Source organism: Mauremys mutica, chromosome 8 (assembly GCF_020497125.1).
Source record: "Mauremys mutica isolate MM-2020 ecotype Southern chromosome 8, ASM2049712v1, whole genome shotgun sequence".
NCBI classification, from domain to species: Eukaryota; Metazoa; Chordata; order Testudines; family Geoemydidae; genus Mauremys; species Mauremys mutica.
The window spans coordinates 100,494,414-100,507,559 of NC_059079.1; the positions used below are offsets into that span (position 1 = coordinate 100,494,414).

Genomic DNA, 13,146 nt, shown 5'->3' on the forward strand with positions numbered 1-13,146 from the left:
ATCATTGAAAACACAAATTAAGCACAGGCACATAAGTACAACTACTTTGTTTCATCAAACCGATGTATTTATTAACATTCTACATTTTTTAATGATTACTGTAATATACAAACAAAAATATATCTAAGTTTAAGGGGTGCGAGAACCAGTTTTTTAGGTTTAACGGGTGCGAGACCATATTTTGATTTTTGATAAGGGGTGCGAGAACATATTTTGAGAACCAAAGGTGTGCAGGCTGCAGTAAAGGTTAAGAACCACTAATCTACTCTGACCTCCTGTATAACACAGGGCAGAGAACTCCCTCAAAGTAATTCCTAGGGCAGATCTTTTAGAAAAAACATGCAATCTTGATTTAAAAATTGTCAGTGGTGGAGAATCCACTATGACCCTTGGTAAATTGTTCCAATGGCTAATTACTCTCACTGTTAAAATGTATGGCTTATTTCCGGTCTGAATTTGTCTAGCTTCAACTTCCAGCCATTGGGTCATATTATACCTTTCTTTGCTAGGTTTAAGGCCTATTATTCAATATTTGTTTCCAATGTAGATATTGGTAGACTGCAATTAAGTCACCCCTTAACCATCTCTTTGTTAACAGATGATTGAGCTCCTTGAATCTGTCACTGTAAGGCATGTTTTCTATTCCTTGAGTCATTCTTGTGGCTCTTCTCTGAACCCTCTCCAATTTATCAGCATCCTCCTTAAAGTGTAGGCAGCAGAACTGAACACAGTATTCCAACAGCAGTCACACGAGTGCCAAATACAGAGGTAAAATAACCTCTCTACTTGAGAGTTCCAGTTAGGCATCCCAGGATTGCATTTTGGTCACAGTGTCGCATTGGGAGCTCTTGTTCAGCTGATTATACACCTTGACCCCCAAATCTTTTTCAGAGTCACTGCTTCCCAGAATAGAGTCCCGCATCCTGTAAGCGGGGCCTACATTCTTTTTCCCCTGATGTATATCTTTACACTTAGCCATATTAAAACCCATATTGCTTGCTTGCGGTCAATTTACCAAGAGATCGTTCTGAATCAATGAGCTGGCCTCTTCTTTATCTACCACTCTCCCAATTTTTGTGTCATCTGACAACTTTATCAGTGATGATTTGATGTTTTCTTTCAACTCATTGATAAAAATGTTAAGTAGCATAGGGCCAAGAACCAGTCCCTGTGGAAACACCTGTTTGATGATGATTCCCCATTTACAATTATATTTTAAATCCATTTAATGTGTGCCATGTTAACTGTATATTCTAGTTTTTTAATCAAAATGTTGTGTGGTACCTAGGCAAATGCCTTATAGAAGACTCAAGTATATTCCATCATCAGTATTACCTTTAGCAACCAAACTTGTAATCTCACCCAAAAAAAATCAAGTTAGTTTGAAAGAGTCTATTTTCCATAAACCCATGTCAATTTGCATTAATTACATTACCCTCCTTTAATCCACTGTTAACAGAGTCCCAAAACAGATGCTCCATTGTCTTGCTGGTATTGATGTCAGGCTAACAGGCCTCTCCTTACCCAGCTCATCCCATTTACCCTTTTTTAAAATTGGCACATTAGCTTTCTTCTAGTCTTCTGGACCTTCTCCCAGTGCTCCAAGACTTGTTGAAAATCAACATTAATGGTCCAGCAAACTCCTCGGACAGCTCTTTAAAAACTCTTGGATGCAAGTTATCTGGGCCTGCTGATTTAAAAATATCTAACTTTAATAGCTTCTGTTTAACATCCTTCAGACCATACTACTGAAATGGAAAGAGTGTTTTCATCAGCATATGATGAAACTATATTTTCCCCCAAATACAGATCAGTAATATTTATTGAGCACATCTACCTTTTATGCATTGTTATTGATAATTCTACCACTTCCATCTAGTAATGGACCAATACCATTGTCAGAATTCTTTTTGTTCCTAACATATTTTAAAAGTTCCTTCATATTGTCCTTAACTCTGCTGGTCATAGGGTTCTTCTTGTGCCCCTTAGCAATTTTCTACAATTCCTAACTTCTGATTCATATTCATTGCTATCAACTTCCTCTTTCTTCCATATGTTTATATATATATAGTTGCTTTCACCTACCCTCTAAACCAGGTCATTTTTTTTAACCAGTATGGCCTTCTTTCTCAGTTGGCTGATTGCGGCTTTTGGGGCCTCTAGTAAGGTGTTCTTAAATTATTCCCAATTATCATTCACATTTTCTGATTAAATTCTTCCTCCCAGCTGATTTAGCTCATAATTGTTTTCAGCATTATGAAACTGGCTCTGTTAAAGTAACAGGTATATATATTATTGGTATGAACTTTATTCTGCTTGCACAGTATAAATGTGATCAAGTCATGATCACTTGTACCTAAGGTTCTGTGATCAGTTCTTCTTTATCAGTTAGGCCAAGACCTAATAAAAAAGTCTCTTGTGTTGACTGCAACCCTTTTTGAGTCAGGAAATTGTCATCTATAACCTGTAGAAAATCAAGGATGTTTTAGTACTGGAAGCATGAGACCTCCAGCATATGTCACGCAGATTGAAGTCCCCCATGATTACATAGTTTTTTCCCCCTACACAGTATATATAGGCATGTAAGGAGGCAGTCATTCAGTTCCCATTTGTGATTTGGTGGTCTGTAGCAGACATCAACTTTAATACCCCATCTTGTTCTCCCTGATGACTCAGAAACAGGTAATGCCATTTTTGATAGCGTGCCACACCCCCTCCCCTTTTGTCCACTCGATCCATCCTAAATAGTATATAGCCATTGATTTTTACAATCCTATCATGTGTATCCTCCCACCAGATTTCAACTAAATTGAATTTATGCTCATAAATGAGATTCCAATCTCCCCTATGCTATCCTATCCAGGGGCGGCTCTACAAATTTGGCCGCCCCAAGCAGTCATGCCCGGGAGGCGCCCCCGAGCCGCGGGAGCAGCGGACCTCCCGCGGGCATGACTGCGGAGGGTCCGCTGGTCGCACGGCTCGGCTGGACCTCCCGCAGCTGCGGGCGGTTCGCTGGTCCGGCGGCTCCGGTTGAGCTGCCGCAGTCATGCCTGCGGGAGGTCCACTGGAGCCGCCGGCCGAGCGTCCCCTCCGCAGTCATGCCTGCGGCAGGTCCGGTCCTCCCGGGGCTCCGGTGGACCTCCCGCAGGCATGACTGCGGCAGGTCCGCCGGCCCAGCCTGCCGCCCCCCCGGGAAAGGGCCGCCCCAGGCGGGTGCTTGCCCCGCTGGGCTCTGGAGCCGGCCCTGATCCTATCCTCCCCACATCCTTCTGATTCTAAGCTGAAGTGAGGAATACCCCATCCTGACCTTGCAAGAATCAACCTGTTATTTAACATGGTTGTAAAATGGTTTAGAAGATGTGTAATGAAAACACGTTACCTATTTTTGAACTCCCCCTGCCGTTTAAAAGTTCAATGTAAACAATGCAGTCATTTTAGGAGTCACAGGAAGGCCAAGTTTTTATAATACCTTTTTGTAGACAGTTTCCTTGCAATTCAAACATCATATTTAGTTATCAAACTGCTAGTTTCCAGCCAAACAAAAAGAAATGCAACGTTCATATTCAAAATACGAAGAGAAGATCAGAATAATATAATTTGAGATGTACATGTTGCTTCTAATAATTTGGGGCCTGATTTTATCATTGATTTCAATGGGCTTTGGATCAGGCCTTGTGGCATTGTATTAATAATAAATATTAATAATATTTTTTCTTACTGTAGCACCTAGTAGCCCTAGTCATGGACCAGGACCCCATTTGTGCTAGGTGCTGTACAAACATAACAAAAAGACGGTCCCCGAGTTAGTCCCAGTGTGAAGGGGGCATAAACTGTATTATATGACTGACAGATGATTTTAAGAGACAGCTGTCACAGTAATCTGTCCTCTTTACTAAGACTGGAGGAATTTATTAGCAAATGGAGCTGAGATCATCAGAAAACATTTGCCTGAGTTTAGGAAGCAAGAACAAGTTTTTTATAATTGTGCATTTGCAATTGCCTCTGCATAACCTGGACTCTTAATTACCGATTAAATGTTCGTATGACTAGATGTTTAAGTAGTGATTTCCATGCAAATTACTACAATTGCATGCCTGTATTTCTAAAAGTCTGGGCCAGTAAGTATGAAAAATAATAGATCAACTTCTTTTTGGAATTCAGATGGTTTCTGTCAACAATACATTCAGGGTGACTTGAGCCCACTTGTTGCATGTTTTATATTAACCTAGTTATATTATTCATGATGGAAGTTCTGAGACATAGGCGGGAAGAAAACATATTAAGTACTGCACTACAGATCAGCCCATCTGATCTAAATTGATACATACTATGTCTGAGGTGGTCTACTATTTTTTGTGGCAGTGCTTTTGTAAGGGCCTTAAGAATATACAAAACTTGAATTAATGTTTATAAAATGTCATTTCTATCTCCCTGTTGACTGGAAGGAGGTAGTCCAGATTCCTATCATTTGGTCTTTGGACATTTTTCTCATTGAATAATTCTTTGCCTCTACTGCAAAACAAGGAGAGAAACTTTCCTCTCACCTGCTGGAATATATTCACCATTGGCTTGCTCCAAAATATTGAGGATACTCTTTGAAATAATACTTTGCCTTCAGAGATGCTATGTGGTTCAAGCACTGTGCCCAAGGCAACTTTCTCTGTAGGTTTAAATTAAGAATTGCCTACTTCTTTATGTTTTGTCTCTGCCTCTCACTCCCCAACTGAGAGTGCTTTAACCTTCTCCATTAGTAACAGGACTCTGGCATTTTTGTACAACATATATATAGTAATTCTATTGTATCTTTCATCAGACTATGTAAGACTGTGTTAAGTGACTCTCCAATACGAGTACATTTTGTTTCATGGAGACATGGCTGGCACATGAACAGTACCTAAAATGCCTGCTGCCTATTTGTTATTCGCTTTATTAATTAAGCTAAACAAAAGGGTTGGAAAAGGCCCAGCTTTTTTGTTGTTGTTGTTCCATTTTCAGAGGGGTTGGCCAAGACAGAACAATTGTTATCCTAATGGCTACAAAGAAGGTGATGATGCAGCTCCCTTCAAAGAGCTATTCTGCAAAAATAAGACATTTTATTTTTTTAATTCATACTTCTAGCAATGATAAAGTACCTCCATAGTAAGTATTTTGTATTTTATAGTTTAATTTCTGCAAAAATAAATATTAGCATATTATTTTTCCAGCTCTGTCATTGGTGCAGAGATGTTGTATCAAAAGGTGGTTGACTAAATTCACTGGCTAAACTACCTCTAGCCTTTTTCTCCACACTTACTAAATTGCAATAGAAACATATGCCTGGGGAATTACTTGAGTCCTCTGTGGGTGTGTCTACACTGCAATTAAACACCCCTGGCTGGCCCATGTCAGCTGACTTGCTCCTGAGGCTTGTGCTGCAGAGCTGTAAAATTGTGGTCTAGGTACTGTGCAAGCGGGGAGGGACCCAGAGCCTTAGCTCCAGACAGAGCCCAAACATTGACATTGCAGTTTTATAGCCTCGCAGGCTGAGCCCCACAAGCCCAAGTCAGCTAACATGCGCTAGCAGTGGGTGTTTATTTGCAGTGTAGACATAGCCTGTGTCTGTCTAGTCACAACATGCTGGGGGAAATCATTCTGCTGAATGACTTCTGTTTACACTAGACATAATCCTGAGCCACAGAATTTGGATCTGGATCCAAATTTTTCCAAAGTTCAGGTGTTTGAATCTAAAGCATAAGTTTGGCACACTGCAGAGGCAGCAGAATGACATAAAATTTAGTTTGGTTGCGTTTTTGATTTAGTTCAATTTCTAATTTACACAAATAAAATGTGTGGGTCTTTTTGGCTTACTGGTACATACTGTAATGCTCATATTTTCTGTCTCTCTAACTCTATTTTCTAATGAATATATAGTACTGTTCTATGAATGTCTACCTTCTTGTGTTTCCCTGCAATACTCTAGCAGCTATTGCGTTGCTATAGTTCTTCAAGAAAGGTGTCTGTCCACTTACATTTCAAGGAAACGAGAAAAAGAAAAGTACAGGACACAATTTAATTTTATGGGACACCATCCCACAGTTGTTTTGTTTGTGGTACAATAATTACATAATGTATGATTCTTTATAGGATTATTGCTTGGCAACATCCTTTTTTTAAAACGCTACCAAACATTTCTTAGTAGCTCCTTATTAGATTACAGGTAGGGCATTCAGTAATTTAAGAGAAGTCCTTCATCCTCCGCAGTTTTACAATACTGAGCTTGCCACCAAAAAAACACAACACAAACTCCTGAGCAAGCGGGGCAGGGAAGTTATGGTCAAGCCCTGCTGGCTACCCATTTGCACTGAGTAGTGTTTCATCCATGATGGGAGTCAGTGCAAACTCTCAGAACCAGGATTTTCCAAGCTCTTTGGGGTAAATATAGTCCCTGCTTTTGGGCTTGGAAGGGGAAAGCATCAAGCACGCTGTGGGCTCCACCAGAGTCACAGCCTGAGACTGGGTGTCTGAATAGCGGGGCAGTATGAAACACTGAGAGGCTGAGGTAGGAGAGTTTAAAGTAGAGTAGGTGGAAAAGGTGTCTTCCCCCGACCCTGGCAAATAACTGAAATAGGTAATTTTATGGCCAAACTTCATTTTGGAAATACAACCACGATGCCTCCTGCAAGTTGTAGTTTGGTTGCTGCATGCCCCATGATCACACTACATCTCCCAGCATGTGCTATGGGCTCCCCTCTTGCTGAGCCACAGTGGTGCTTCATGGGAGTCCCTGGCCCCACGGGATGCATATTGTAGCCAAGCTGGGGAAAACATCCCATTGAGGAGGGAATGAGGCAGCTGAACAACATCACCCCTGGGGCACCAGTGCAGCATCTTGAAATTGAAATGTTCTGTTTTCATGCCACCCCTCCCCTGTTTTGTCAAAAATCCAATTTTCTGTTGGAAAAAAAAAAGTTTTGGTGGAAAATATCCACCCTGCCATAGTATAAAGACTTTTGCCCTTCCCCATCCCCCTTCAGCTCCCCGCTTGTCACCCTCCCTGCTCTCCACACTGACCCCAGCTCCTCTTCAACACTTCCCGCATCCCCACTTCCTCCCAACCCCCACCCTGACCCTAGCTCCTCTCCAACACTCCCTACATCCCCACCTCCTCCCTCAGCCCCCCTCTGGCCCCCAACCTGCTCTCCACCCTGACCCTAGATCCTCTTCAACTCTCCCCCATCCCCACCTCCTCCCACAGCCTCCCTGCCCCCTAACCTCCCTGGTCTCCACCCTGAACCCAGCTCCTCTCCAACACTCCCCCATCCCCACCTCCTCCCACGTCCCCTGAACCCCCACCCTGACCCTAGCTCCTCCCACAGCCGGCCTGTCCCCCACCCTGACCCTAGCTCCTCCTACACTTCCCACATCCCCACCTCCTCCCACAGCCCCCCAACCCGCTCTCCACCCTCACTTCAAATCCCCACTTCCTCCCCCCGCCCCCTCTCCCCTGTAGCTGGGATTGGCTCAGAGCCCTCCGTGCCCAGCCGGCGCCTGCGCAGTGCTGGAGGAATCTGTCTGCGCGCGCTCGCTCTCTCCTCCCTCGCCCCGGCCCAGGTTCACATCCGGGGCTCTGGGCCCGGCTCTGCCCGAGCGGAGGCGCCGTGTGTGTCCCGCCGTCCGGCGCGGTCTGAATACCGTTCTGCCGAGAGCGAGGCTGGGGCCCAGCGCTCAAGGGCCGGTCGCTGCGCGTCCGGTAAGTGCGAGCGGCGGCGGCGGCCTGTTCGCGGGGGCGGGATGTCCCCCGGGGCCGGGGCTTGTGCAGCGGGTCCCTGACCCCCCCGGGGGCTCTAGGGCCGGGCCCTGGAGAACGGGGTGCCCCCCCCGGAGCGGGCTGGGCTGGCGTGTCCCGTTGAGGGGAGAAGGGGGGCGAGGCGGGAGGTGGCTGGCTGGCGGCGGGGCGGGGTGAGCGCGCCTGGGCTCGGCCGGGGGTCGGTGGACGTTGAGGGAGGGGGGGAGTTGTGGCCTCCTCGTGGAGAGTTTAAGTGAAAGTCCCGCTAGCCCTGTATATTGGGGTGACCGAGTAGCAAGTGTGAAACAAGGGGGGGAGGGGGGCGATACTTGGCACCTATATAGGAAAAAGCCCCAAATATTGGGGCTGTCCCTATACAGCTGGGACATCTGGTCACCCCACCATAGATTTCCTCTAGCAGCCGGTGTAGAGAGGGAGTGTCCCTGCCCCTGCCCGGCAGGTTTGGTCAAGGCTTAGCAGTGACTGGGGAGCTGCAATGTGACTTCACACACCGGGGTGGGGGGGCAGAAACAGAAGGGGATCCGAGAGCAATAAGAAAGATGACACGTCTCGGAGGGGTAGCCGGGTTAGTCTGTATCCATAAAAACAACACGGAGTCCGGTGGCAATTTACACACTAATTAATTTGGGCATAAGCTTTTGTGAGTTAAAAAAAACCCACTTCTGATGCATCTAAAGAAATGGATGTTTTCCCATGAAAGCTTATGTCCAAGAAAAATGACCGATACTTCCCTGTGAGGGGAGTGGAAAGAGTGGGACTGTTTAGTTTAGTGAGGAGGCTTCAGATAGGGTATGAGAGGTGAGTAAAGTACTGATCAGTTGCGCCTGTTTATACTTTCTTGTAATACAAATATAAGGGGGTGGGACATTCAGTGAAATTGCAGATAAGCTCACATAACGCTGATCACTGGAAATAAGTTTTGTGTGTTCATATTTGTGGAACTTCTTGCCTCAAATTGTTAAAGGTTAGGATTTAATAGGATTTTAAAAAGATGAGGCACTAATAAGATGAGGAACAATCATAGTTACGTTACCTACAATGTAAACCAAAGGCTGTAAACCCTCATGGTTTGTGGCATACATCAGCCACTGAATGGGACATTTGTGGACAGGTGGTTATTCCGTAATTGTAAGGATTCTGTAATAATTCACTATGGCAGCGGTTCTCAACCTGTGGTGTCCATGGACTATGTCTAAGGCAGTGGTCGTCCCCAAAATTTTCAGGGTTGTGTCCTCCCTTCTGTTTGCAATCCCTCCCCCCAGGCTGGGAGCAGGACCACAGGTGGTGTGGATGGGGGCATTAGGGCCGGTGCTACCATTAAGGCGAACTAGGTGATTGCCTAGGGTGCCAAGATTTGGGGGCACCAAAAAGCGGTGCCCCCATTTTTTTTTTTTTTACAGTGGTTCCTCCCCGAGCGCGCGGTCGCTGCTCCACTTCTCCCGCCTCTCAGGCTTGCAGCGCCAATCAGCTGTTTGGCGCTGCAAGGAGAATTAGAGTGGGGGCGGCGTGCTCAAGGAGGACGTGGAGCAGAGGTGAGCTGGGGTGGGGAGGCACCGCACGGCTCGCCGGGGTGGGGAGCTGCCGCGGGGGTACCTCAGGGCGGGGGGGGGAACTGCCACAGGGCTCCCCACCCCAGCTCACCTCTGCTCCGCCTCCTCTCCGAGCACGCTGCCCCCACTCTAATTCTCCTGCCTCCCAGGCTTGTGGCACCAAACAGCTGTTTGGCACTGCAAGCCTGGGAGGGGAGGAGAATTAGAGCGGGGGCGGCGTGCTCAGAGAGGAGGCGGAGCAGAGGTGAGCTGGGGTGGGGAGGTGCTGCATGGCTCCCTGTGGGGAGCACCTCAGGCTTGGGGGGGAGCTGCCACAGGGCTGGGGGGGGGGCGGGCGCAAGGTGGAAGTTTCGCCTAGGGCGCAAAACTTCCTTGCACCGGCCCTGGGGGGCAGGGGTAAGGGTGCCGAGGCCAGGAGCGGAGCCCCGGTGGGGGCACTGCCCCTCCTCTGCCCCCACCTCCTGTGGGGCTGGCCCAGGCCTCAGCCATGCTGCCCTGGCCTCATCTGCAGCCCTGTGAACATTCCTCCATGCCCCACAGTTTGGGGACCTCTGATCTAAAGGGTCCATGAAAGACTTAGATTGAAAACTATTTGAACAGAATTCTACTATATATACAGACAATAGATTTCCAAAGGGGTCCACACCTTCAATGGAAAATTTTTAGGGGTCTGCAAATAAAAAAAAGGTTGAGAACCACTGCGCTATGGGATTTCTTGGCCTGATACAGGGTATTCAATTATATCAGGGGTGGCCAACCTGTGGCTCCTGAGCCACATGCGGCTCTTCAAAGGTTAATATGCGGCTCCTTGTATAGGTGCTGACTCCGAGGATGTAGCTATAGATGCTGACTTTCAAATGTCCTGTGGGATGCTCACTGTTCAACCCCCTGCTCTGCCCCAGGTCCTGCCACCACTCCACCCCATGCCCCAAGAGCCCTGCCCTTTCTCCCAAACCTGCCATGCCCTTGCTCCTTCCCCCTCCCCACCAGAGCCTTTTGCACACTGCAAAACAGCTGATTGTGGTGGGCAGGAGGCATGGGGAGGCACTGACTGGCGGGGCTGCCAGTGGGTGGGAGGCACTGGAGGTTGAAGCGGGGAGCGGATGGGTGACTGCTGACCTATTACTGTGGCTCTTTGACAATGTTCATTGGTAAATTCTGGCTCCTTTTCAGGCTCAGGTTGGCCACCCTGGATTAGATGGACTGCTTCTCTGATCCATTAAGGCAATTTCTGTGTTTCCATGGCTTGTGGATCTGATTCGGGGGACATAATAGAGGAAGCACGGTCTTGTGGTTAAAACACAAGACTGGAAGTCAAGTGACCTGTGGGTTTTTTCCATTTCTGTGACTTCCTGTGTGAACTTGGGCAAACTATTTAACCTCTTTATATTTGATTTTCCTCTTCTGTAAATCGGGGGTAGTACTTCCATGCCTCCCAGAGACATAATTCACCAATGTTTGTATAGTGCATTGTGGTTCTTTAATGGAAGGCTCTATGAAATTGTAAAGATTATACCTAATGAATAACTTGAAGGTCAGATCCAATATAATGAGATATCCATGGATAACTTTCAAAGTTTGTATTATTGTGCTATATTTCCATGTTGTCTTGTTTATAGCTGCAATATTCTGTTGTAGATACCATGTCATGCTGCTTTCCTCTCACTGTAATAGAGCCACTTACTTTAAACCCCAAATATTCAGCTACTGTGGTGGCCTTTTAACCAGGGCTTTGGAGCGGAGCTGGAGCGTGGAGCAGCTCTCGAGCAGTGGAGCTGCAGATTTTTGCCTGGAGCTGGAGCGGAGCCAGAGCACAGCTCCAAAGCCCTGCTTTTATCACAAATAAATAAAAGTAATGAAAAAGTAAGGATTATTCAGTGCACACTTTTCCCAGCTGCAGTAATGCTTAGGAAGCCTGCTGTTCATGAGTACCATAACTTTGTCAGATTCTGAATCCTGTTTTTGGTTGTGTTCATCCTCATTCCCCCCCAGACCCCCCGTTTCCTCTATCTACATTTTGCTGCCATATTCTTCAAAAGCTGCAATATTTCTCACTAGTCAGCAAACAATGGTGATGCAAGGTGATGGAAAAGCTAGTAACTTCACTAAAGGAGTTTTAGTTAGTATAATTTTTGAAAACATTGGAACGTAGGTCTTAGATTAAAATAAACTTTACGTGGTTGAATCAAATGTGCTGCTTGATTTCATAAACTAATCCCCACAGGAAGATAGTAGTGGTTCCGTGTTTACCTCACTTGAATCAAACTTTGCTGACTAAGCCTTGAAATTACTGTTAATCGCCTCAAGACATTTATTTTTCAAAAAACATCTGCCCAGTGGTTTACCTAACTTGGTGAAACCAGCATATTTTGCTGCCAGATATGGAGGATATATTATAGAGGGGTGAGGAAATTTTGAAAGAAAACTTTTTCAATGAAAGCAAAGGAGACACAAGACAGATAAATATGATTAAAAATGAATGGGGGAAGGAGAAGGAAAGTATAAAAAGTTACTCTCTTCTCAGGGGAGTTTTAGAACTATGAGGAATGCAAAGGAGGGATGGGATATTGACATCTGTGGGACTTGGATTGAATTGTTTCTCTGATATTTTTAGTTACTGAAGTTAGTACATTTGAAGACTACACACTACAGCGTTGAATAGCTTCCTTGCCCTCCTGAATTATAACCCATGGCTGAACTTGAAGGAGCTCAAGCCTACGGACCATATTTTTCTTTGTTTTCTTATTTTTGCTATGAAGTCAGACTTTAAATACTTGTTTTGACGACCTGCTTTATAATCTTCATATTGATAGAGTACTTATCTTAATGCCTAGTATTGTTCTCATCTCTCTCCATGTAGAATGCTAATAACGGTTTGTTAAATGCATGATATGCATTTCAAGGGTTGCTTGAACAGTCTTTACAGAGGTTTACGGTAAATCTTTAATATCAAGAAGCAGTTATTTGTAACTGGTCCATTTTTAGATTCTGCTGTTTAGGGAGGTGTTAAGTGAAAGTGCCTATCTGTTCTTTGCTTTTAAAATAGAGTTAAACCATTGCATGGAGACGTTCTTTGTGACAATTATATAGTGTTCTCCAAAGACCTTTACTCTTTTCCATTCTTGAAAGGTGGAGTGGGAGGAGCATGGGTGATCTGATATTTAAAATGCAAATAAATGAAAATCTCGTCTAACAAATCAGTATAGCTGTTAAAAGACTGTAAAAGACTTTAAAACTGATTTTCTATTGTATATAAAATATTACATCAACAAACTGAAGCTCCTGCAGTAAGGGAACAATCTCATGCAAATTAATGGTATTTATGACATGGAATGTTTGTGCATTTCATGGCTCACATTGATAACTCATTTAAAATTACTTTCATATTTAATTTTAATATTTAATACATTATCTCTCACATCCTTGGCCTTGTAAATTCTTATACTGTTCTCTGATGGAAACCTCTTCAGCAATGTTCCTGGATGCATGCAAAAGAGTTTGGCTGGCACTTCAACATGCTTCTCCAGTGCAGATTGGCAAGGTGTAGAGCAGTGTCTGCCAAGTCTGTATCCCTGCTGACCTACTACCAAGGTTGAGCCTGCCTATGACTGTCATCCTTGACATAGAGGATCTTTGTCAGACTAGTTGACACTGATCCACCAATTATGAGGTAGTGTCTCTGAATTCTGGGTCAGTGGATGTCACAAACTGACAAATCCAGAATATTTTGCCATTAACTCACAGTGCAAGGGTAAGAAGTACATTAGTGAATTACTATTGTCAGTCTTCCCTCTAAATTCTGGGGCTTTT

The 13,146-nt window shown here is 45.0% G+C and overlaps 1 protein-coding gene across 6 annotated transcripts in view; it reads left to right on the forward strand.

Annotated features, from left to right (window-relative positions):
• Window positions 1-13,146, forward strand: part of SMAD5 (SMAD family member 5) — a 38,506-nt gene that overhangs the window by 5,177 nt on the left and 20,183 nt on the right. For 2 of the 6 annotated variants that reach the window (XM_045027907.1, XM_045027909.1), the window contains exon 1: window positions 7,589-7,729. The exons of 2 other annotated variants lie outside the window; for them this stretch is intronic. The gene's annotated coding sequence lies outside the window, so the exon portion shown is untranslated. Of the gene's footprint in view, window positions 1-7,588; window positions 7,730-8,347; window positions 8,585-13,070; window positions 13,088-13,146 lie in introns of those variants that run through there. 2 more of the 6 variants (XM_045027908.1, XM_045027912.1) reach the window with 2 other exon arrangements.